At 33.6% G+C, this 25,195-nt stretch overlaps 1 long non-coding RNA gene across 1 annotated transcript in view; it reads left to right on the top strand.

Moving 5' to 3' along the window:
- The first annotated feature begins 2,337 nt into the window (after positions 1–2,337).
- Positions 2,338–25,195, top strand: part of LOC105513696 — a 56,791-nt gene continuing 33,933 nt past the window's right edge. Inside the window, exon 1 of the long non-coding RNA XR_001002073.1 lies at positions 2,338–2,396. This is a non-coding gene — a long non-coding RNA (uncharacterized LOC105513696). The remainder of the gene's footprint in view (positions 2,397–25,195) is intronic.

Raw genomic sequence — 25,195 nt, 5'->3', positions numbered from 1 at the left:
ATACCATCAGAAGTGTCTAGTAGTACATAAAAATGACTAAATATGTGATGGACTAGGAAAATATGACTGAAGGAAAATTAATAAATAAATAATCCAAGATAAACCAGAGATAGAAATTAGCAGGCAGGAATTTTAAACCAGTTGTTTGAAATATGTGCAAACACTTTAAGAAAAGCAAATCTTAATAAGTAAAACTAAAAATATAACTACTACAAAAACAAAATGAAAGTTCTAAGAAGTTAAAGTAAAAATTTATTGGATGTAACTAACAAAAGATTAAAGATGGCAAAGAAAGATTCAGCGACCTAGTAGACAAAGCAATAGAATGTATACAATCGGGTGAAGTGGCTCACACCTGTAATATCAGTGCTTTGGACAGCTGAGGAGAGAGGATCTCTTGAGCCTGGGAACTTGAGATGAGTCTGGGCAGCATTGTGAGACTCTAATCTCTACAAAAATTCAAAGAAATTAGCTGGCTGTGTTGGTGCATACTCATAGTTCTAGCTACTTGAGAGGCTGAGGTGGGAGAACCACTTGGGCCCAGGAGTCAGAAGCTGCAGTGAACTATGATTATGTTGCTGCACTCGAGCTTGGGAGACAGAGCAAAACTTTGTTTCCAAAAATCAATTAATCAATCAATAAAAACTGTAAAATATGAAGTACAGGCAACGAAACAGGCAGCAAAACAGATTGAAAAATAAGTAAAGTTGATGCCTGTACCCAGTGGGTCCAGAATATGCTAATTAGATTCTTAGGATAGACAGAATGTGAGAGGGGAATATATGTGTGTGTGTGTGTGTGTGTGTGTGTATGCGCGCAAATGCGCGCATATGTATTTGAGGAAGTAATGGCAAAGATGTCCCAAAGAAGAAGAAAAATACAAATTCACAGACTCAAGATGTACAGGAACCCTTTAGCAGGACAAATGCAAAGAGAATCACACCTAGACATATTGTAATTAAATTGCTGGCAACTAAATATAAATCTTGAAAGTAGTCAGAGTAAAATAAAAATGAAACAAATAATGGTGGAATTCCCAAGAATCAGAAAATATCAATGCGAGCACACAATGAATGGGCCAATATCTTTAAGGTGCTTATAGGAAAAGTGAAAAAGGAAACACATAGACGACAAAAAACAAAAATTCTATATCCAGTCAAACTGTCTCGATAAAGCAAGGTGAATTAAAAATCGTTTCAGAAAATGAAAGCTAAAACAAGTTATCATCAAAAGATCTGTGCCACAAAAGCTGCTATGAGAAATTTTCAGACTCCAAATGGAGCTGACCAAAATAGAGGCTGAGACTAGATAAATACTTTGAATAAATGCAAAAGACTTGCTTTTTTATTCTTCTCTTAATTGCCTTAATATACAAGTTATAATTTAATACAAAATTGTAACCTTGTATGGTTATGTTTATAACACATGTAGATGCAAAATGTATGTCCATGGTACAACAAATTTGAGGCAAATTAAATATGAATATTATAAAATTCATACATTTTGCATAAAGTGTTAAAATATTAACCCTATACTGAGATAAACAAACATAAAATAATCCCAACACCAACCATACAATAGATACAGAGTGATATGGCAGAAAGTCCATTAATGGAATTTAAGTGGAATATTAAAAAAAAAGTTGATCAATTCAAGAAAAAGAATAAAAATACAAAAGACAAATGGGAAAATAAAAAGGAATCACTAGATATGGATGGAAAATTATAAATATAAATACAACTACATTACATCAAATATAAATTGAATTTACAATTCAATTAAAATGTACAGATTGTTCCAAATTGCCAGCCTAATCTCTAAAAACAAAAAATGATAAATCATGCAAAATTATTTCTTTCAATAAGATGCACTTCAAATGTAAAGACATGAATGACTCACAAGTAAAATATTAAATGTATCCCATGCTAATATTAAACATAAGCAAGCTAGTGTTGCTATATTAATATCAGATAAAATGAACTTCAAGACAAGTCATTGTACAAGAAATAAAGAGGGTCATTTAACATAAATCTTGAAAAACTGTATCTTGAAGACTAATTTTTATTGAGCCTAATCAATAATTCCCACTCATATCTCACATATTGAGAGTTTTATTGTTATTCCATACCAGAAATTGTTTACTGATGTAGGATTTGTATATATTCAGTATTTTAATGTATCTGATGGTTAGACTGTCATTACATAAAATATACTTTTGATCTTGTGCTGTGTAGTCTTTAACTCCCATTTATTTATAGGTCAATGTCATAAGAGATAAGAGGCATTATTAATGCTGCACGACAGAGACTAAAGAATTCTTGTTCTGTTCTGTACAAGCTCTTGTGGAACAATGAGAAATCAGAGAAAGAACAAGAGGTCATCTACAGCCAAACCTGGTCAGAAGGATTATAGAACATTTTATCTTTCTTTTGTTCCCTCAATCCTATTGTCATCATTCAATTAGAAGTATTATTTTGAACAGCTTTAATAGAAAATAAATGGACTTAACTTTTTTTCGGATTTGTTGTGCCCTGCATTTCAAAATAAATATTAGTCACTGAGCTAAGATATATCAGACAACATCAGGGATACTAAGTTATTAATCAAATGAATTTTAAAGTGAAAATGCTGATATCATATGCTGGATGTAGGCTCTCACCTAGTGAGGATCTGTTAGATAAATAGTGCCTTGTTACTGCTAAAGCTAAACAAATATAAAAAGAAAGCAGAGATGGGTTCCCTTGCTCAGCTTAAGCCATGACAGACACAATCTATTCCTGTTACTACTAATCCTACAATACTTAAGAATTCTTACCTTTAAAAAAATTGCTTTTCACAGAATATATAACTATAAAAATGATGGCATGCTATTAGCATCGTCTATGTAGTCACCTTTTTCATGCTTGGTAATATAAACCTATTAGTTAGGATGATCCTGCAACACAATAAAAAAGAACATATCCCCCAAAATGGAAAGGAAACCAGAGTAACAGATAATGAGCGTTGGCTGTTTAAATATAAGCTCAAATATTTGCCAGAACATGGGGAAATCATGTCAACAAGATTTACAATTACTGTCACATTTCCAAATCAAAAGATTGATAAAAATTAGGGATTGAATTTTCCTGTTTTACCTGAAGAAATGCAGTTGTATACTTTTTAAATGTTAGCAAATATCTAACTAATAAAAAAATTAGTTTCTTTTAATTGATATTTTGAACATAATAATTTTAAATTTATAATTTAGATACCTATTCTGATTTTTTAAAATAATATTTGAAACCATTTAGAATGCTTTGTTACAAGTAAATAATAGTTGTTTAAAATCAATTTTGAAAATCAAATTCCAAATTCAGTATGAGTTTACAATTTTTTTATTCAAAGAATTTAAACATTGTCTTGACATTATGTCACATGTTTAATTCAAACTAGGATTTCTTTCCATTGAAAAACAATTTTAATTGATGGCTTAATTTAAATAATGGCTCATTTACTGAATTATTTGAATTTTACATACAGATTAAAATAGTTCACATTAAGTAAGCAATATACCATTTAAAAGAGTTTTCTTTCTTGACTGGGGTTTACTATTATCAAAAATATTGCATATGTTGGGAACATCTTCTGTATGAAGCATATGACACAGGACTTACTCTCTGGTGAAACCATGGTAGGAACAACTGCCATGGAGGCACTCATGGGTATGCCAGCAGAGAAAACAGGTGACCCAAACCAAATATCTCCAAGAGCTGGAACATGAAGAAGCCTCCACTTATAATGGTTTTGAGGTGTTGTCTCAGTTTGAGTCGTAATATTACTCATGCTCCTACTTTTATCCATGAAAGGAAATTTGAGTGATTTTTTTTGGAATAACTGTGCATAATACATTTTAGAATGTGCTATGGAGCATAAAAATACAAAGTCCATTCTGAAAAGAAGGACACCGACAAGACATCAAGTCATATCTTATGATTACTAGCTTTGTAATATTTGCATAAGACATCATTTCTTTCAACTTCATTTTCTTCAATACCTTATACAGGTCTTGAGAGGATTAATGGAATAATAAACATAAAGTGATTAGCAGAAGATCCTTAGAAAAAGACATCAGTTAGTTGTTATTATCATATTTTACTATGCAAAGTAGTAGTGATATTAGATGTTGCTGATGAAAATAGGAATAAAATACATATATAAAATACATATATGAACAAGCTAAATGTTAGACCATTCATTCTCAATCATTTCAAACCAACTTCTCATATATTGTAGTGAATTTGTTATCATGCAATAATAAACAGAGAAACTGTAACCCAACTTCATAGGCAGCTACAAAAAAATAATATAATGCCCTAACTGTATTAGGAAACATAAAGGTAAATTTAAGTTAAAAAATAATATGTCCTTTAATAATCACACCTTTGGGAGAAGACACAAGCCTTTGTATCATATTAAACAGACAATTGCCACTGATAGTGGTAGGTGAATATCAAGAGTGGCATTGCCTTTTGCTGATATAAGTTTGGGGAAATACTGAACAGGTTTTCATTATATGCCCCCCCAGAAACATTTTATTTATATACAAAATATTAGTTCTAGGTTTTATCATATATAAATACATGTCAGATCATTCAAAATAAGTACATGACAAAAGTCTATTTTTGCACAGTGCAGAATATCTAACAGTCCTCATCCATATACATTCAATGTCATTCACATGTGACAACAAAATGCTCATACAAATTTCCAGATGCCTCACTGAATGGCATTTTCCTTACTATGATACTCCCTTTTGCATAACATTTCCTATGACAACTGAGCAAAGAAGACATCTTTTTTGTTGTTCCAGCTTTGTCAAAGAAGGATATTAAAATTGCATGGCATTTAAAAAATTATCATACCTTGGGATTCAGATTTTACAATGCCTTTCTTCTTTTTTCCCTCCCATTCTTCTCTCACTTCATATTTTCTTCTTTCTTTCAAACAGTATTTATTAAATAGCTATCATATTAAGAAGAATTCTATTTAGGCACTGACGATAGAATAGTGAACAAGAAAACAGATCTTCCCATAGTCATAAAGTTATGAGATGGAGAGGCTAGAAATGAATAGAAGTAATTACAATAAAGTGTGTGTGGGGGTGTGGGGGTGGGTGGGTGTGGGTGTGTTAAATTGAAGATGAGATAAAAAATCTGTACATGTAGATATAAATATGAGATCTTTTGGTTGAGTGTGGATTAGAAAAAAAGGAAGGGACAAAAGGCAGAAGGAAGTGAGAGAGGCTGACAAGGTTGACCACTATTTTACAGAGGAAAGTTACTAATGACATGTCTCAGGAAGTACTACTTGAAAAATACTGATGTGACACTGTGATAAGATATGAGGGAAACATTTGTCTGGTGAAAAAAATCTAAGAGTAAAGTTCCTAGGTAAGGCAGAACTGGCTTAACATGCTTAAGGAGTGAAAAGTAGCAAGCCTATCTAACATGAAGTGTGTGATAATGGGAAGATAAATGAGAGATTAATTTGGAAAGGTCATGAGAAGACAGTTTGTACAGGGCATAATAGGAGCTTAAACCTCTTTGTAAAGGAGATGAGAAGCTGTAAGAGGGTTTGATATTTAAAAGCATAACTCCAGATAAGGAACTGAGTAGAACTCTGTGAAATGGGAGATTGTATTGCTGAGGTTGTATGAAAGTAGAACAGACAGTATTTGATGATGTATTGGTGTGGTAGGCAGAGTAAAATCAAACATCATGTTTGAGAATGACCATCTAAGTGAATAATGTTACAATTTACTGCAATACAAAAGACATGGGGAATAGGTTATGACAGGGACATGGTAGAGTTGAAACAAGATATTTGGAGACATTATGCTTGAATTTCCTATTCAATATCCAAGTGAAAAATCAAGAAGGAAGTAAAACTAAGTAAAACATATAAATTTTGAGCTTAGGCATGAGTCATTACTAGAGAAATATATCTATTTCTCATCAGTAGTTTATGTGGATCTTTGGGAAATAAAAATGGAATCTAATAAATGGATTTAACTACAAAAATTACAAATATTTTCAAAAATATTAAACCATAAAATGGTTAAAATATTTTAGTTGGGCAATATAAAATAAATATTTTATGATTGTTAACTAACAGTTATCACTACTTAAAGAGTATTACAATATTTTCTGTCACTGAAACATAATAATTTCCACAACATTATCAGAAAAAATGCAAAAAGGAGGTTAATTGGTTTTCTCTAAGTTTAAGAGTAATAAACAAAGTTTTTACATTATTTTGTGATTTCTCACAAAGGAGACATGCATGGTTTTGTAATTACAAAATATATTATTTGTGAAATAGGGTATCATAAAGATTAATCTGTTGGCAATGTGTAGAATAAATTAATATCAACCAGAGGCACATTGAGACATATAAGGTAGACCATCATTTGGAAAGCTACTGCATCACTGAATCTTTCAATAAGGTGATAAAACCTCCCTGGTAAGCAGAAAGTTTATGTGTGTGTGTATCAGGCAAATGTAAAGAAATGATATCTTGGATAAGATCACTATGAAGTCTTGGATTCTTGATGTTTAATAAATATAACACTGACCCTTGATCATCTGTGTTTTGTCTTACTTATTAGCAAAACTAAAACTCAAATGAAACACATCACCTATTCCACACATGCAAATTTATGAACAAAAGTGACTAGAAAAAAAACACATAGTTATGTCTATTGGTTACAATTTAATTCAGGAAAACAATGTCCAAAATGATTCAGAGATCCTTTTCAGAGAAGTAAATAATGAGATAATTTGTTACCACCAGAGCTTCTGAAGAAAGCACTAAATATGGAAAGGAAAGACGATTACCAGTCACTACAAAAATACACTGAAATACACAAACCAGTAGCATTATAGAGCAATGACATAAATAAGTCTGCAATATAACCAGCTAACATCATGATGGGAAGATTAAATCTACACATATCAATACTAACCTTAAATGTAAATGAGTTAAATGCCCCAGTAAAAAATCACAGAGTGGCAACCTGGATAAAGAAACAAAACCCATTCGTATGCTGTCTTCAAGAGCCCCATCTCACTTGCAATGACATACATAGGTTCAAAATAAAGTGATGGAGGAAAATCTACCATGCAAACAAAAAGCAGAAAAAAGCAAAGGTTGCAACCCTAGTTTCTGACATAACAGACTTTAAACTAACAAAGATCAAATAAGACAAAAAAGGGCATTAAAGAGGTTCAATTCAACCAGAAGAGCTTACCATCCTAAATATATATACACTCAACACAGGAGCAACCAGATTAATAAAACAAGTTTTTAGAGACCTTCAAAGAGACAGACTCCCACACAATAATAGTGGAGATTTTAACCCACAGACAATATTAGATCTATCGTCAACACAGAAAATTAACAAAGATATTCAGGATCTGTATTCAGTACTGAATCAAATGAACCTTATAGATATCTGCAGAACTCTTCACCCCAAAGCAATAGAATACACATTCTTTCCATTGTCAAAAGGCACTTACTCTAAAATCAATCAAATAATCAGAAGTAAAACACTCCTCAGGAAATGAAAAATAACTGAAATAACAGTCTCCCAAACCTTGGCATAATCAAATTAGAACTCAAGACTAAGAAATTAATTTAAAATCATGCAATTACATGGAAATTAAATAACCTGCTTCTGAATGACTTTTGGGAAAATAATGAAATTGAGGCAAAAATCAAGAAGTTTTTTGAAACTAATGAGGACAAAGATATAACATACCAGAATCCCTGAGACACAGTTAATTCAGTGTTAAGATGAAAATTTACAGCACTAAACACCCACATCAAAAAGTTAGAAAGATCTCAATTTAACAACCTAACATCACGACTAAAAGAACTAGAGAATCAAGAGCAAACATATCCTAACGCTAGCAGAAGACAATAAATAACTGAAATCAGAGCTAAACTCAAGGAGATGGATATAGGAAAAAACATTCAAAAGGTCAACAAATTCAGGAGCTGATTTGTTTTGAAAAAAAAAAATAATAAAATAGACCACTATCTAGACTAATAAAGAAGACAAGAGACAAGAATCATATAAGCACAATCAGAAACCATAAGGGGGATATTACCACAATCCCACAGAAATACAAACAACTATCAGAGGATATTATAAACAACTCTATGCACATAAAGTAGAAAAGCTAGAAGAAATAGATACATTCCGGGACACATACACCCTCCCAAGACTGAACCAGGAAGAAATTCAATACCTGAACAGACCAATAAAGAGTTATGAAGTTGAGGCAGTAATAAATAGCCTACCAATTAGAAAATGACAGGACTGGACAGATTCATGGCTGACTTTTGCCAGATGCACAAAGAAGAGCTGGTACAATTCTTACAGAAACAAATCCAAAAATGTGAAAAGGAGAGATTCATCCCTAACTAATTATATGAAGCCAACATCATCCTGATACTAAAAACTGGCAGAGATACAACAAACAAAACTTCAGGCCAATATCCTTGATGAACATTGATACAAAAATCCTCAAAAAACTACTGGCAAACTGAATCCAGCAGCACATCAAAAAGCTTATCCACCACAATCAAGTAGGCTTCATCTCCAGGAAGCAAAGTTGGTTCAATATTTGCAAATCAATAATTGTGATTCATCACATAAACAGAACTAAAAACAAAAGCCACATGATTATCTGAATAGATGCACTAAAGGCTTTTGATAAAATTCAATATCCCTTCATGCTAAAAACTCTCAATAAACCAGGTATTGAAGGAACATAACTCAAAATATTAAGAGACATATCTGATAAACCCACAGCCAATATGATACTGAATGAGCAAAAGCTGGAAGCATTTCCCTTAAAAACTGGCACTAGACAAGAATGCCCTGTCTCAACAAGCCTATTCAACATAGTACTGGAAGTTGTGGCCACAGCAATCAGGCAAAAGAAAAACAGAGGCATTTCAATAGGAAGAGAAGAAGCCAAACTATCCCTGTTTGCAGATGACATAAACCTATATCAAGAAAAGCCCATCATCTCAGCCAAAAAGCTTCTTAATCTGATAAGCAACGTCAGCAATGTCTTAGGATAAAAAAACAATGTGCAAAAGTTGCTAGCATTCCTATATACCAACAATAGTCAAGCCAAGAGTCAAATCACAAATAAACTCTCATTCAAATTTCCACAGAAAGAAACAAAATACCTAGGAATACATTTAACCAGGAAGGTGAAAGATCTCTACAAGGAGAGCTACAAACCACTCCTCAAAGAAATCAGAAATGATACAAACAAATGGAAAAACATTGCATACTCATGAAAAATAAAGAATCAATATCAACAAAATGGCTGTAAAGCCCAAAGCAATTCATAGATTCAATACTACTCCCATTAAACTATCATTGGCATTCTTCACATAAGTAGAAAAACTATTTTAAAATTCATATGGAATCAAGAAAGTGTCCAAATAGCCAAGGAAATCCTAAGCAAAAATAATACAGCTGAAGGCATCACATTACCTGACTTCAAACTATACTACAAGGCTACAGTAACCAAAACAGCATGGTACAAGTACAAGAACAGACACATAGACCAAGGGAACAGAATAGAGAACTCAGAAATAAAACCACACACCTACAACCATCTGATCTTTGACAAATGTGGCAAAAACAAGCAATTGGAAAACAATTCCCTATTTAATAAATGGTGCTGAGATAACTGTTTTACCATATGTAGAAGATGGAAACTGAATGACTTCCTTACACCATATACAAAATTTAACTCAATATGGATTAAAGACTTAAATGGAAAACCCAAAACTGTAAAAACCCTGGAAGACAACCTAGGCAATTCCATTCAGAACATAGCCATGAGCAAAGATTTTATGACAAAGATGCCAAAAGCAATTTCAGCAAAAGCAAAAATGGATAATTGAGATCTAATTTAACTAAAGAAGATTCTGCACAGCAAAAGAAACTACTAAAATAGTAAACAGATAATCTACTGATGAGATAATTTTTCACAAAATAGGCATCCAACAAATATCTAATATCCAGCATCTATGAGGAACTTAGACAAACAAGAAAAAAACAAACAACCCCGTTAAAATGTGGGCAAAAGAAAGAAACAGGTATTTCTCAAAAGAAGACCATGGTAAACTATGCATTCATTAAGAAAAATGAATTTTTGTTTGTTTTGTTTTTGTTTTTTGGCAGGGACACAGGGACATGGATGGATCTGGAGGTCATTATCCTTGGCAAAATAACACAGGAACAGAAAACCAAATATGGTATTTTCTCACTTACAAGTGAAAGGTAAATGGTGAGAACACATGGACTCATAGAGGGGTACAATACATACTGGGGCCTTTTGATGGGTGGAGGGTGGGAAGAGAAAGAGCTTCAGGAAGAACAACGAATGAGTATTAGGGCTAATACCTGGGTGATGAACTGATCTGTACAACAAAATCCCATGACACACGTTTACCTATGTAAGAAACCTGTACTTGTACCTTTGAATTTGAAAGTTTTTTTAAAAAAGTATCTACATATTCTCACTAGCACATTTTCCTTACTTGCCAGTATTTGCAAATACTAACTGTGTTTTTGATGTTACTATAGATATAATGCTATCACGATTCTGCCTAAATTCAATAATTTCTTTTATTTGAGCTTACCTTCTCTTCTTTCATCTTTTGACTATTTATGTACATGGCCTGGGAATGTACATTTTGGCTCTCCCCCACATAAAAAAAATGATTTTTCATCATCATACAAACATAATGTTATTTTCCTGTCTTACATTTTTAAACACATTTTTTTTCTTGAATTGCTATATACCTAAGCTGTTTCAATTTTTTGCAAATCCCTTAAGAAATAATTTAGGCTAACCATCTTCAAATTCTCACTTTCCATTCTCTCTTAAATCCAATTCAATCAAGATTTCCCTCCTAGAGTTCCCATAAATACTACAATAATTTCTAGGCTGTCAAATCAAGTGTCAAATTGCTCCCTTCTCAATATAATTTATTTATTAGTAGCCTTTGACAAAGCTTAACATGCTCAATCTTAATCCACTACTTCTTTTGGGAAACACCACTCTCTCCTCAATTTTTTTCTACCTCACTATTACTCCTTCTCAGTCAACTTAACTGGTTCCTCTTCTTTTCCTATTCTTTTTAATTTCTTTTCTCATGTCCTACATTCAGTACTTAAAACTGTATTTGGAGCATTACTAGTTCTCAACACTTTCACTGATATGAATATGAATATGAATATGATCTCTTGCAGCTACTCTCCACCCACCACAAAGAATGCCTAATGTATACAGGTTTTCTTGCTTTTTTCCTTGGGCCCTCATCCCTCCCTTCTCCCTTTGTTTTTTCACCACAGAACACCCAGAGAGGTTGATTTAAAATGTAAGTCAGTCCTTGTGCAATGACTTCTTGTTGCATTTAACATATAAGCAGAAATCTTTAGTGGGGCCCAAATTGCCCACAGGAACTAATTCTTCATATTACTTTTCTGACCTTCTCTGCAACTCTCTCTCTCTCTCTCTCTCTCTCTCTCTCCCCCTCCCTCTCTCTTTCTGACCTTCCAGGCACTATGCCTTCCTTGCTCTTGGGCTAATATTTCAGGAATGCTTCTAGCTTCGCACATTGGCTATTTTTACTCATTTTGTTTGGAATGTTACACACCAGCAAACAAATACCTACCCTCCTTACCTGCTCCAGACCTTTACTGAAATTTTGTTTTCTCCAGGATGCCCTGATTTACCCTTTTAAAATAACAGCTGCACTTTTCCTGGGAATTCATGAACTCCCTCATTGTATTCTGCTTTCAAAAGAAGAAAAACCTCCATTATTTACAATGTTCTAACATTATATTGTCAGTCCTCATTATTTGCAGAGTCCATATTTGCTAATTCTCCTAGCTGGGATTACAGGCGCATGCCACCATGCCTGGCTAATTTTTGTATTTGTAGTAGAGACGGGATTTCATCATATTGGTCAGGCTGGTCTCAAACTCCTGACCTCGTGATCCGCCCACCTCAGCCTCCCAAAGTGCTGGCATGACAGGCGTGAGCCACCACGCCTGGCCTATATATGTTTATTCTAAGAAAATAATAGATTCGTTACACCTCAACCTCACGAAGGCAGCAGTAAAGAACGCTTAATTTCATGAAAAAAATCTGAATTATTTTGTTATCCTTTTATAAATTCTAAACATTTCAAAAGAAAGAGTAACAATAAAATGAAATTATTGTCTTATCACTTGTCTTTCCAAACAAACTTCAACATATCTAATCAAAATGTTTCTCTTTTCTTAGCATTAACAAATAGTGTTCTAAAGTAATCCAATAACTGTTCCAAAACATTAGACATGCTACAAAGAAAACATCTCCATATCTTTTTAGAGTATTGGAAAATTAATCAAAAAATTCTAAGCTGTTTCAATGGCAAGTACATTAATCTCTAAGCAACTGTATTGATATTTCAAATAGTATATTTTACAAATATTTTTCATGACATTATAAAATTAATCTTTAAAAACGTCTTCTTTGTTGCTGTTAAGCAAAGAAGAAATCAACTGTTTTAATGGATTACCTAGACTGACAAACAGCATGCAGGGAAATACCACAGGAACTCTGCCACAGGGACCTCAAACATATGTTGTCAAAGACCACATCCCTGGTCAAAAAATATAACGCAAAACAAAATGTGTAATTGATTGTTAGCTAGCCACTATTTTCCTCTAAAATCGAAATAGTGTTTAAATATTCCAGCTTATAAACCAGAGTATAGTAACAGAATAAATAAGAGTTTAACAGATTCAGTCTATGGTATAGTGTCAATTAATCAATTATGAACTTTCACATCACTCTTGTAATACAGTGTGTCCTAAAATTATATACTACTGTTTCTCATTCTTTTCTGCTTATTTCTACTAGGAGCTTTGCTATTATTTGCCTTATGGAATTATTGAGCAAATATTTTATGTTAATTTGTGTTGATGCCCTAAGAAATTAAGTCAGAATGTTTTGATTAATTTTTCAGAGTTCTTCTATTCTATATTAACAAGAAATTGTATATTTACACTTTTAAATGAAGGTTAAATGTGATTGTATTTCACAGTGCATTTAAAATGCAATAATTTTTCCAAGTTTCTTTAATAATGAGACTGTGGAATTTCATTAACTATTCACATATAAAAATACAATATGTTTGGGGAGAGATGAGGTAGAAATTGTGTTGCATATTAACCATTGGGTTGAATTAGAATCTTGGATTAATTCACCTTCACTTGATCCAAAGCAGAGATTTTATTTTTATTTGGTAAATGTATCTGTTCTTTACATTTATGTTCTAAACAAGACTCATAACTGACCAAATGGGTGGTAGTTATTTCACGACTACATAGGTTTATGATAGAGTTAGCTATGTGTCTTCATTAAACACAGTATGTTTATTGATAATATTACTACCTACAAAACCCATGTAGAATTTAACTTCTACTCTATCTGGTTCAAGAAAAACATTGTATATTGCTTTTCAGAATTATCGTAGTTCTTGCTTATTTAAAAGATATTATTGCTCCCTAGGGCCTGGGACAAAGATGGCATAAAGTAAATCACTTTATGATGATTCAGACCAAAACAATTTTGCTAACCATAGCCAAAAATATGAAAAATAATGGTATAATTTAAGATAAATATTTGTTCACTGAATGATTTACTCTATTGTGAATCTATCATTTGTCACAAAATTTCATTTAAAAATAGCTAAATGTTTGCTTTCTATTTGCATTACATTTTTTTAACTTCTCTTCTTTATAACTCATTATTGAAAGAATAAACATTCAAACAAACAGTAAATAATGGCAGGAAAGCCAATGAATGTCTTCCATGATTTTTTGTTTAAGCAATTATAATGCAGGAAAACAGCTAACATGATAGATAAGTACATAAAAGGATAAATAGATAGATAAACAAATTGATAGAAGGATAAATGGTAAATGAATGGGTATAAACATATAGATATTTGGAAAGCTATACCTCGCAAATACTTAACTATGTTAGTTTATAGACATAAGTTTCATTAAAATTTTATGTTTCTGCATGTGTAGTTTTCAAATTTTTAAGTCAATTAATTTCTTTGACAAATGTATATATGGATATATATACATATGTATAAGATAATATGATTATACAAATTATATATGTACACAAATGCCACTATGGTACCTGTGATAAGAAGTTGGAAGGGGTAGATCCATTGTTACTTGCAGTGGTTTATAAGCAAGGTCTCAGGTTGATGCTTGTTTGTGATGAGTTTCGAAACTGGATAGAAAGCACTGCCTATACTTAGGGGATTTTTTTTTTTTTTTTCAAATATCACAAATCATCTGGAGTAGGCTATCATGAAAACATTTGTCTGTCACCATAGACCCCAACACATTCTGCAGAGGCAATCTGAACTAAGTCAAGCTTTCCCCTTAGGCATTTCTCTCAAAGATTTATACAATATATTCCTTTTAACTTGACTTGGAAGTTTCTCTTTCCTCTGGAAGATTAAATCTAGTGGCAATGCCAGAAAACTGAAGTCAATAAAATAGCCACAGTAGAATCCCTAGCTTCAGTGTCAAATCCAGAAGAATGTATTTCTTGAAATTGCAATGTGTGTCTGATTTCTATAACCATGTGGAGGTAATTAATATTAATAAATGTAATAGTATTTTTATGAGTGGACATGGAAATATTTCAGTATTTTAGTAGAAAATAAACTGGCATTTTAATATGCTGATATAAAATAATATTTTCTCTCTGTCCTGGGGACATTTGTGCATAGTATGCTTTTGTTTTTTGAAAATTTAACCAATTCCACATGGGGAAAAATATCTATCATTTATTCACTTTTCAAAGTAAATTAATTATATTTCAATTTATCCATATCTGTCATTTTATGAATTTGAATATTTGCTTATGTTTTCAGTCAAGGCTTAGGCCATAAGCATTTGTCGGAGTTGGTAAGTCTGTTTTTTTGTGTGTGTGTCCGATGCTGAACTTAGGAGTCCACAGGGCCAGCAGTTAAGAGGAGATGGTGGGTGTAAATTTGTATTAGTCTGCATTGCTCTAAAGAAAAACCTTAGGCTGGGTAATGTATAAAGAAAAGAGATTTACAGGGCTCATAGTTTTTCAGGTTGTACAAGAAGCATGGCACTGGCTTCTGTTCCTGGTGAGGACCTCAGGAAGCTTCCACTCATGATGGAAGGTGAAGAGGAGCTGACATCACAAAGTGAGAGCAGAATGAAGCAAGAGACAGAAGGGAGGTTCCAGACTCTTTAATACTCAGTTCTTTCAGGAATAAATAGTGAGAACTTCTTATAGAGAGGACGACACAAGCCTATTCATGAGGGATCCACCCTGAGGACCCAAACACTTCCCACCAGATTCTACCTCGGATCTTGGTGATCCAATTTCTACATGAGGTTTTGAGGAGACACAAATCCAAACTATATCATTTCACCTTGGGCCGCCCCCAAATCTTGCATCCTTCTTACATTGCAAAATACAAGCACCTTTCCTTAATCGTCCCCAAAATTCTTATTTCAGCACCAACTCAAAAGTCTTGACTCTCAAGGCTTTAGACTTGTTTACTCCAAGTTCCTTCCAGTTCTGTGCCTATAAGTTCAAAAACAAGTTACTTACTTCCAACATACAATGGTGGTAGAGGCAGAGAGTAAACATTCCCATTCAAAAGGGAGAAATCAAACAAACAAAAAGGGTAACCGGACACATGCAAAACCTAGCAGGGCAGACATTAAATATAAGTTCCAAAATGATCTCCCTTCACTCCATGTCAGGCATCGTGGGCACACTGGTGTAAGAAGTGGGCTCCCAAGACCTCAGGCAATTCTGTTTCCCCAACTTTGCTGTGTGTAGGCCATGTGGCTATTCTCAGGGTTTGAGGCAATTGCCTGCAGCTTTTTCAGGCTAATGTGTGCATGCTGCTGGTGGCTCTAACTTTCTGGGGTCTGGAGGGATGTGGTTTCGTTCTCACAACTCTTGTAGGCAGTCTCCCAGTGGGAACTGTCTGGGGGGCCACCAACCCCACATTTCACCTCAGTACTGCCTTAGTAAAGCCTCTACAGAAGTTCTGTCCCTACGGCAGGGTTCTGTCTTTGCACCCAGGTTTTTCCGTACATCCTCTGAAATCTAGGTGGAAATGGCCAAGCTTCTACCATTCTTGCATTCTAGGCACCTAAAACTTAATCCCACATGGAAGCTGCCAAGGCTTATGGCTTGTGCCCCCACAAACCAGTTGTCCAAGCAGTACCTAGGACCCTTTGAGCTGAGCCTAGATCCAGAGCAGCCTGTTCAGTGGTTTGGTGGGGAGCAGCACTCTGAGTTAGCACAGGCAACTTGGGCTTGCCACTTCCCCATACCATTCTATTCTCCTAGGCCTCTGCTCAGTGTTGAGAGGGGCTGCCTTAAACATTTCTGACGTGCCCTCAGGGATTTTTACCCATTACCTTGACTATTAGCACCTGATTTGCTTTTAGTCATAATAATTTCTCTAGCAAGTTGTTGCTTCCTAGTCCCCTTGGACTCCTGTTCTGAAAATGCTTTTTCCTTCTTTACCACATGACCAGGTTTCAGATTTCCCTGATTTATACACTCTGTTTTCTTTGTAATTATAAGATCCAACTTTATATCATTCCTTTGCTCCCATGTCTGATCATAGATTGTTAGAAGTAGCCAGGCCACATTTTGTATGCTTTATTTTTCTACCAGATAACCTAAATCATCATTCTTAAGTGTGGCCATTCACAAAGCCTTAGGACATGCAAACAAAACAGCCACGTTCTTGCGGAGGCAGAACAAGGATGACTTATTCTTTTCAGTTCCCTATATGCTTCTCATTTCCATTTGACACTTCATCAGCATGGTTTTTACTGTCTATATATCTATCAGCATTTTGGTCACAACCACTTAACCAGCCTCAAAAAATTCCAAACTTGCCCTTATCTTCCTATCTTCTTCTGAGCCTTCTGAATTCTTCCAAATTTTGTTCATTACTTAGTTCCAAATGTCTTTATACATTTTTTGGTATCTGTCTGGTATTTTCAGGAAATACATTTTTCTGGATTTGACACTTATGCTAGGGATAGTAATGCCCCATTCATCAGTACCAATTTGTTATTTTAGTCTATCTGTGTTGCTATAAATAAAACACTGAGGCTGGGTAATTCATAAAGAGAAGAACTTTGTCTTGTTCCCAGTGCTGCAGACTGTGTGAGAAGCATAGTGTCAGCATCTGATTCTGGTGAGGGCTTCAGAAAGCTTCCCACTCATGGTGGAAGACAAAGAGGAGCAGGGATCACATGGCAAGAGAGGAAGAAAGTGAGACAGAGAGAAAGGAGGTACCAGAGTTTTTTAAATAACCAGCTCTCCCAGGAACTAACAGACTAATAACTCACTGCTTTCAGTGAGGATGGCACTTCCCCCCTCAAAATCTCCCAAAAGAACACTTCTTGTGGAATACAGTCTCTGAAAACATGCATATTAGTTAGTTTCCCCCATTGAAAGGAAGAAAACCAGCAGATCACACACCACTGCACTAGCATAAATGTAAGACAGGACCAAAATACTAAGCGATGTAGACTTGCAAGAGATAGTGTTCCTACAAAAGAAGAAGAATTCAGAATTTCATTTACAATATAAATTATATTTTATTGCTATAAAAATAAAGTTTATGTCAACCTCTACAAAAGGACAATTCAGAATAAAATCTTAGAGTTTCTTGCCCAGTTTTTTCCCCTACCTCCCTCCCTTATCTTCTCTCCCTTACTTCACTCATTCCACTCCACTTCTGTTATGCTTGCCTCTTTGCTACTCCTATAGCCATTCTCATAGTGAGTGATGTATGCTGGTCCTTCTGACAGGAACATTCTTACAGCAGAAATATCCACATTTATTATTTGTGTCCTTGGGGTCTTTTTTAAGAAGACCCTACCATCACTTCCAACTTCCATTTGTAATACAATTTTTTTCATAACATTAATATCTATGTAAGGTACTATATATTTTACTTATTTTTCTTGTCTAGAGTCTGTCTCCACTCATTGAAGAATGTGCTCAATGAGAATAATGTGTTTGCCTGTTTTTATTCATGGATCTATTCCAACCTTTATGAGAGTATGAGGGCACCCATGACATGGTGTGTCGTATATATATATATATATTTTGTTGGATGGATGTATGGCTTGACTGTATGCAAAACAGTATACATAAAAAAATTAATGAATATCAGAAATATTTTTACAAATTTACTTTGATAAATAATTTTCAATGCAAACAGGAACTGCGAATGCATTGATGAAAATAGGAATTGTGAATGCATAGCTCTAGTCACTTTGCTTTATTGCTATGAATAAAGTAGCTAAAACAAACTGATTTGATTTTCCTGTTTACTTAGAGTTATAAGGTTAGTCATGTGTGCATGTGCATATGTGTATGCCCAGTGAAATTTAGTGTCTCTAATAATTAAATATAATTAAGGTCCATGTAATAGGACATTTAAAATAATTTTCTGTTATTATTGAATAAATGTAAACTTGCAGTTTCTTTATTATAATTTTCGTTTTTTGAAGAAGTAGCGACAGGATCATCCTCTGTTGCTCAGGCTCACCTCAGCCTCAAACTCCTGGGCTCAAACAATTCTCCCACTTCCACCTCCTGAGTAGCTGGGACCACAGGCATGCACCACCACACCTGGCTATTTTTTTTACTTTTGTAGAAACAGGATCTCACCACCTTTCCCAAGCTGGTCTTGAAATCCCACCCTCAAGCGATACTCCCACCTTGGTTTCCCAAAGTGCTAGGATCATAGGCATGAGTCATTGTGCCTGGCCTATTTTCTCATTTAATTAATGTTAAATTTTTACTGTGAATAATATCAATATTTGTTGATGCCACAATTTATACCTACTTTAAAATGTTTTTGTACACAGAAGTAAGGCATTTTAAAACCAATACGATTTACTCTGTTTAGTTATATGCTATGCAGAATTTACTATTTGATAATCAGCATAATAGATTAAAAATCAGGTCAACCTTCTTTAGCCTTGTCTATTTGGTTGGTGCAAAGGTAACTGCAGTTTTTGTAATTACTTTTAACGTCAAGAACTACAATTACTTTTCACCAACCTATAATAAATTACTATAAAATACACACCTGTCTATCTTATTGTAAACATTTTGCTGGAAATGTGTATGTGCACATGCATGTAAAGTCCAGGATAAATTGACATCTGTACTGTACTGATTCCTTAAGTACATATTTTACCACCTATAAATTCCATAATTTATCTTTGAATTAATTCTCCAAAATATAGTGTGTGATTCTTCAGATGCAATCTGAGGAATTATTTTATGTTTGAACTAAATGCATTATTTATATTTGAACTAGTTCTCCAAAATATAGTATCTGATTCTTCAGATGCAATCTTGACTCTAATATGGGAAAATATTCTTAAAGAAATAATATACATTTGTCTACCTACCTACCTATTAAGAATATGAAACAGTTTGATTAATATATATGTTACATTTTCCTTTCCAAAATTGGATACTGGGAATTAAACTGTGTTCATAAGTATGCCTAAATTTGCATTCACCCATGATTATTTTTAGTGAGGGATAGAGGAAATCCTGTTTAATTTACATAAATAATAGAAGCGGCAAGTGGAACAGATGTGTGATCTTATCCTTTTGCTTGTACAGTATTCCATTAAAATTTTATTGTTTTAAACAATAACTTTACTTCTATCCTCAACCTGTCTTTTCTCATTTTATCATTAAGGAAACAAATACCTAACCAACAACAGTGGCAAGAAAAAGTTGTGAACTGAATATGTACTAGGGTGTTTTTCTATATTTCCTACAGAGACATATACAATGAAAACAAAATTAATTGTGAACTATTAAAGTATTGTTCTACAACTATTAAAGTAATGTCCACAGATTTGTTGTTCTTTTGTTCTTAGCAGTAAATCATTAATGTGTTCTCTTAGAAACAAGAGTGCTGGGGCTGTAGTAAGACCTGAATAATGTTAAGTTCTTGGAATGAGTTAAGGCTTGAATAAGTTAAGTCCAATAAAAAATGAATAGAAATCAACTTTGAAAGAAAGAAAAATATTTTTAAAAATAAGTGAGAGGAATGCAGTTTTATTCCTATAAACCAATGTAATCTATTAGTATGATAAAAGGAAACAGTGTCAAAGATAAATAGTATGGGATCAAATGGAACTTGAAAGTAAATTGATTCAGGACTGTAGTGTTTTCCTTTAAGAAGAAAAGTTTGTATGGGGAAAGAAAGATAGGAAGCAACAATTTTCCAATAACATAGGTACTAATTACCTTTGTTCCTAAAAAATATTTTTCCCAAAATATATATAGATATTCACTTATGTATATATACATGCTCCAACTATGTGTTGAGTGCTAACTTTACGACAGGCACTGGGTTATATGTTGGGAATAATAAAAAAGTATAAAACATGCCCCCTGCTTCTGCACAGGATAGTGGAGAGGCTAAGACAGAGCCACGTGAATTAAGTAGAGGAGAACCCTTTATGTCTGGGAAATAACCTTGCGCAGGGCATAGAGAGGCAAAGAGGGCATAGGGCAAGGAGAAATTAATTTAGTTTCCCCAGGGATTAGGTTTCAACGACAAGATGAAAAGTTGTTCTGAATCTTAAAAGATTGCCCAATGATCAAGAAGTTGAGGATTTAGGTTGCAACATGAGAAGTGTAGGTTTTTTTTGTTTTTTTTTTTTGACAGAGTTTTGCTGTGTCGTTCAGGCTGGAGTGCAGTGGCAAGATCTCGGCTCACTCCACCCTCTGCCTCCCAAGTTCAAGCTATTCTCCTGCCTCAGCCTCCTGAGTAGCTGCAATTACAGGCGCCTGCCACTACGTCAGCTAATTTTTGTACTTTTAGTAGAGACGAGGTTTTGCCATGTCGGCCAGGCAGGTCTCCAACTTCTGATCTCAGGTGATATCAGTGTATGTTATGATGCATATTTATATCAGTGTATATTCTGATAGCTATAGCATAAGGTATTGAAAAGAACTCAGATTTATATGGAGGAGATGTCAAACATTAAGAGTTTAGGATTTCAAGCAGGGTATCAAAACTTTCTGTAAAGTTCCAGATATTTAGGCTTTGTAGGCCACATGGTCCCTATCATAGCTACTCAACTCTGCCATTATAGACCAAAGCAACTACATACAATTACAAATGAATGGGCTTGGCTGGTTCCAGGAAAACTTTGCAAAAACTGCTGGAAGCCAGAGTTGGCCCATGCACCATAGTTTACTAGGTCCTGATTTAGAACGTGAAGAAGCTATGAATATTTTTTTTAAATTACATTTTGGAGTATAAATCAGATTTTTAAACATATTGCTGGGGTTCGGGATTCTAGTGAAGTAATCACCAAAATAGTGGATATAGTACTCAATAGGAAGCTTTTCAACTCTTACTCTTCTCCTTCCATTCTTCCCTTTAGAGTCCCCTGGTGTCCATAGTTTCTGTCCTCATGCACATGTGTACCCATTGTTTAGGTCCCATTTATAAATGATAACATGCAGTATATAATTATCTGTTTCTGTATTAATTCACTTAGGATAATAATCTCAAGGTCCATCCATATTGGCTCAGAGGACCTGATTTCATTATTTTTCATGGCTGTGTAATATTCAGTTGTGTATAAATAACACATTTTCTTAATCCAATGCACAATTTATGGATGCTTAGGTTGATTCCATGACTTCACTATTGTGAATAGTGTTGTGGTAAACATATGAGTGCGGGTATCTTTTTGATATAATGATTTCCTCTGGGCAGAAACCCAGTAGTGGGATTGCTGGGTCAAATGGTGAATCAATTTTTAGTTCTTTGACAAAGATTCATAATATTTTCCATGGGCAAAAGATATGAATAGACACTTCTCAAAAGAAGACATACAAGCAGCCAGTGAACATATGAAAAAAGTGCTCAACAGCACTAATTATCAGAGAAATGCAAATTAAAACTACAATTAAATACCATTGCATATCAGTAAGAACAATTACTTTAAAAAATCAAAAAATAGTAGATGTTGGAAAGGCGGTAGAGAAAAGGAAATGCTTAAACACTGTTGTTAGGAGTGTAAATTAGCTCAATGCTCATGAAAAAGTTTCAAGCATGGATGTGGTATAATCATGCCTATGTTGGAAGAAAATTACTCTGAAACAGGTATAAAAAGTTTGTGAGTGATGTGGGAATGTAGGCATGCAGAATACTTAGAAGACAATGGCTCAGGACTAAATACCTGTCTGAATAATATAGGAGTACTGGATATAGGCAGACTAGATATGTGAAGTACAAAGGAGATAAGATCTATAGAATTTAGTGATGGATGGAGATTGAAGTTAGGAGAATAAATAAGATAGGAAGATGCTAGTTTTATGACTCAAATGACTTGGAGGATAGAACTCTTCAAAGGGAAAGGGTTAGAGAAGAAAGAATATTTTGTGGACCTGATTTGCATTCATACTGGGAGAAATATCACAATAAAAATGATGATTACATTTAATTTTTATCTTTACATTTGATGGGTCTTTCTGATGGTCATTTGTGACTTGAAGAGAGATTCTTGGCTAGAAATTACTCCTTAAGTATGGCTGCATGCCCCTTTATCTGCAGGGAATGTGTTCTAAGACCTTGTTGGATGTCTGAAACCACAGAAAGTACCAAATTTTATAATTACCAAGTTTCTCCTATACATACAAACCTATGATAAGTTCAATATACAAATTAGGCAAAATAAGAGATTAACAACAATTACTACTAATAAAGTAGAGCACTCGTAACAATATACTGTCACAAAAGTTACGCGAATCTGGTCTCTCTCTCAAAATATCTTATTGTATTGTAATCACTTATTTTCTGACCTTGGTTAACCACATGTACTTGAAACCATGGTGGTAAAAGTATGCATAATGGGGGACTACTGCAGTGATGAGCTTGTAGGTGGTATTTGGTGATATTGAAAGTAATTTTCAAATGAGCTGAAAAATTTAAGAGTGGAAAAGAGTGGAAAGAGAAGTCCAAGGACAGAGTCGTGGATAAAACTACTCTAAGGAATTGCAAGGGAAGCACAGCAAAGCAGACATAAGAAGAAAATTGACAGTCAAGATATATTTATGCAATATAGAATAAATCATTAGTATATAGAATAATATCATATAAATAGAATGCTATTAGGTTATGGCTAGTAACTATTTATTAAACATAACATCAAGGCACTCTAAGAAATGAATCCTAAAATCCAGAAATAAAGAATGACTTTGTTTGTAGCAATTTTTTAAACAATTGATTTAGATATTTTGTTTGTTTTGTTCAACCTAATACTTTTTAGGGACTACATTACTTTTAGAATATTGGTTTAAATGCACTGAAAACATGCATGCTCATTATAAAGAAGTTTTAAGTCATGCATAATAAAAGATGACTGAAGCATCAAAATTAGAAATCATATTATTAAATAACCATACATAATTTTAACATGAGCATTGATTCAATTATCTTGCTGACTTTCTGGGAAAGCAAAGAAATAGACTAAAGTACAGCAGAAAATGAATGAAGATGGAAGACAAAAAAGAAATGTAGCCCAAACCATCTCACCTGCACTCCCACAAAAATAGGAGAACATGCCCATTCAGCTTAACTCCCTTAGTGTAATTCTATCCCTTCAACTGAGTAAACTTAACATATTCCAGGAACCACCAATGACTATAACATTTTTATACACTTTTTTTTTTTAATTTTTGTGTTCTCTTTCAAATCACTATTAATTGTATTCTTTCATATATTTTGTATGACTAAACTTCGAAATATGTACTTCTTTATGAAAAAACGATTGACCATTTCAATTATACCATATAATGTTCTTGTTTCAAATGCAACTATATCCTTCTTCAGTCACCTATAGAGAATTGTAGAGTACCAATCTCTGTCAGACAGCATATTTTCTCATTATGCAATTATCAATTCTATCTAAATCTCACTTGAGAGATAATTAGAAATATATTTCGAAGTCATCTATGTTTATTACTTATAGCATTTTGACTAACAGCCAAATAAAAAATATATTAGCTTTAATCAAAGAATGACAATAATGTTTTAGCACATGACACATCTGAATATTGTTTATCCATCTATGTTAACTTTTATGAATAATCTCTATTATAGTGGCATTTCTTAAGTAATCTCCATTATTAAAGTTTTGCATTTAGATTCAGCACCTTCTTAGCTGTTGCTTCTGAAATTTAATAAAATTGTCTTAAAATCAAAGGGGATAACAGCTGTGCCAGAATACTGAACAACTGGCAGTAATGTTTAAAAACTTACTGTGTATGAATTGAGAGAATAAATCATAAAACCTCTGAAAACAAGTTGACCTGGAAACTGCATAGGAAAAGGTATGCAGATCAGAACAAAATAAACTACACAAAAAAAATATGAATAGAACTTAAAATGTGAGAAAAGATTGCATTATGAAGTTAGCATTATTTCAGTGAGAAGTAGATTAGTTAGTTAATCAATAGTGAAATTCTCAACACAAGCTTTAATGACATATCAGGCATGGCACAATATACAACCAGAATTTCCCAAATTAGAAATGCCTATATATGGTGCATTAAGGAGTATTCAGATACATTAACTATTACAGTCATTTGGAAACTAGCAGCTTACTAAAATCAAGGTTGAGTAGCACAAACTCTGATCCCAGAATTAAACAACAGATAATCACTTTCAAAAATGCGAAGTACTTATATATTAACAAATATATATTATTCATTTAAACACGAGCACAAACATACACAATTACCCCAAAAAGATACATTGTGAGATGAAGAAGCAAATAAATGCTCATCATTAAAGACAGTTTTGTTTTTTTTTTTATGTCAAAACCAACAGTAGTAGATACATATCAGTTGATTTGGAGAGATTTCTGCGATTAAGTTAATTATGGGTAAGATGACCCAATATTTTAACAGTCGTAATTGATCTTAATTCTTCCTGTATTTTCATATGTATAAATTAAAGGCAAATA

The sequence above is a fragment of the Colobus angolensis genome, unplaced genomic scaffold (genome assembly GCF_000951035.1).
Source record: "Colobus angolensis palliatus isolate OR3802 unplaced genomic scaffold, Cang.pa_1.0 Scaffold235, whole genome shotgun sequence".
Classification (NCBI taxonomy): domain Eukaryota; kingdom Metazoa; phylum Chordata; class Mammalia; order Primates; family Cercopithecidae; genus Colobus; species Colobus angolensis.
The sequence above is the reverse complement of the archived record's forward strand: the minus strand, read 5'-3'. Positions and strand labels throughout refer to the sequence as shown.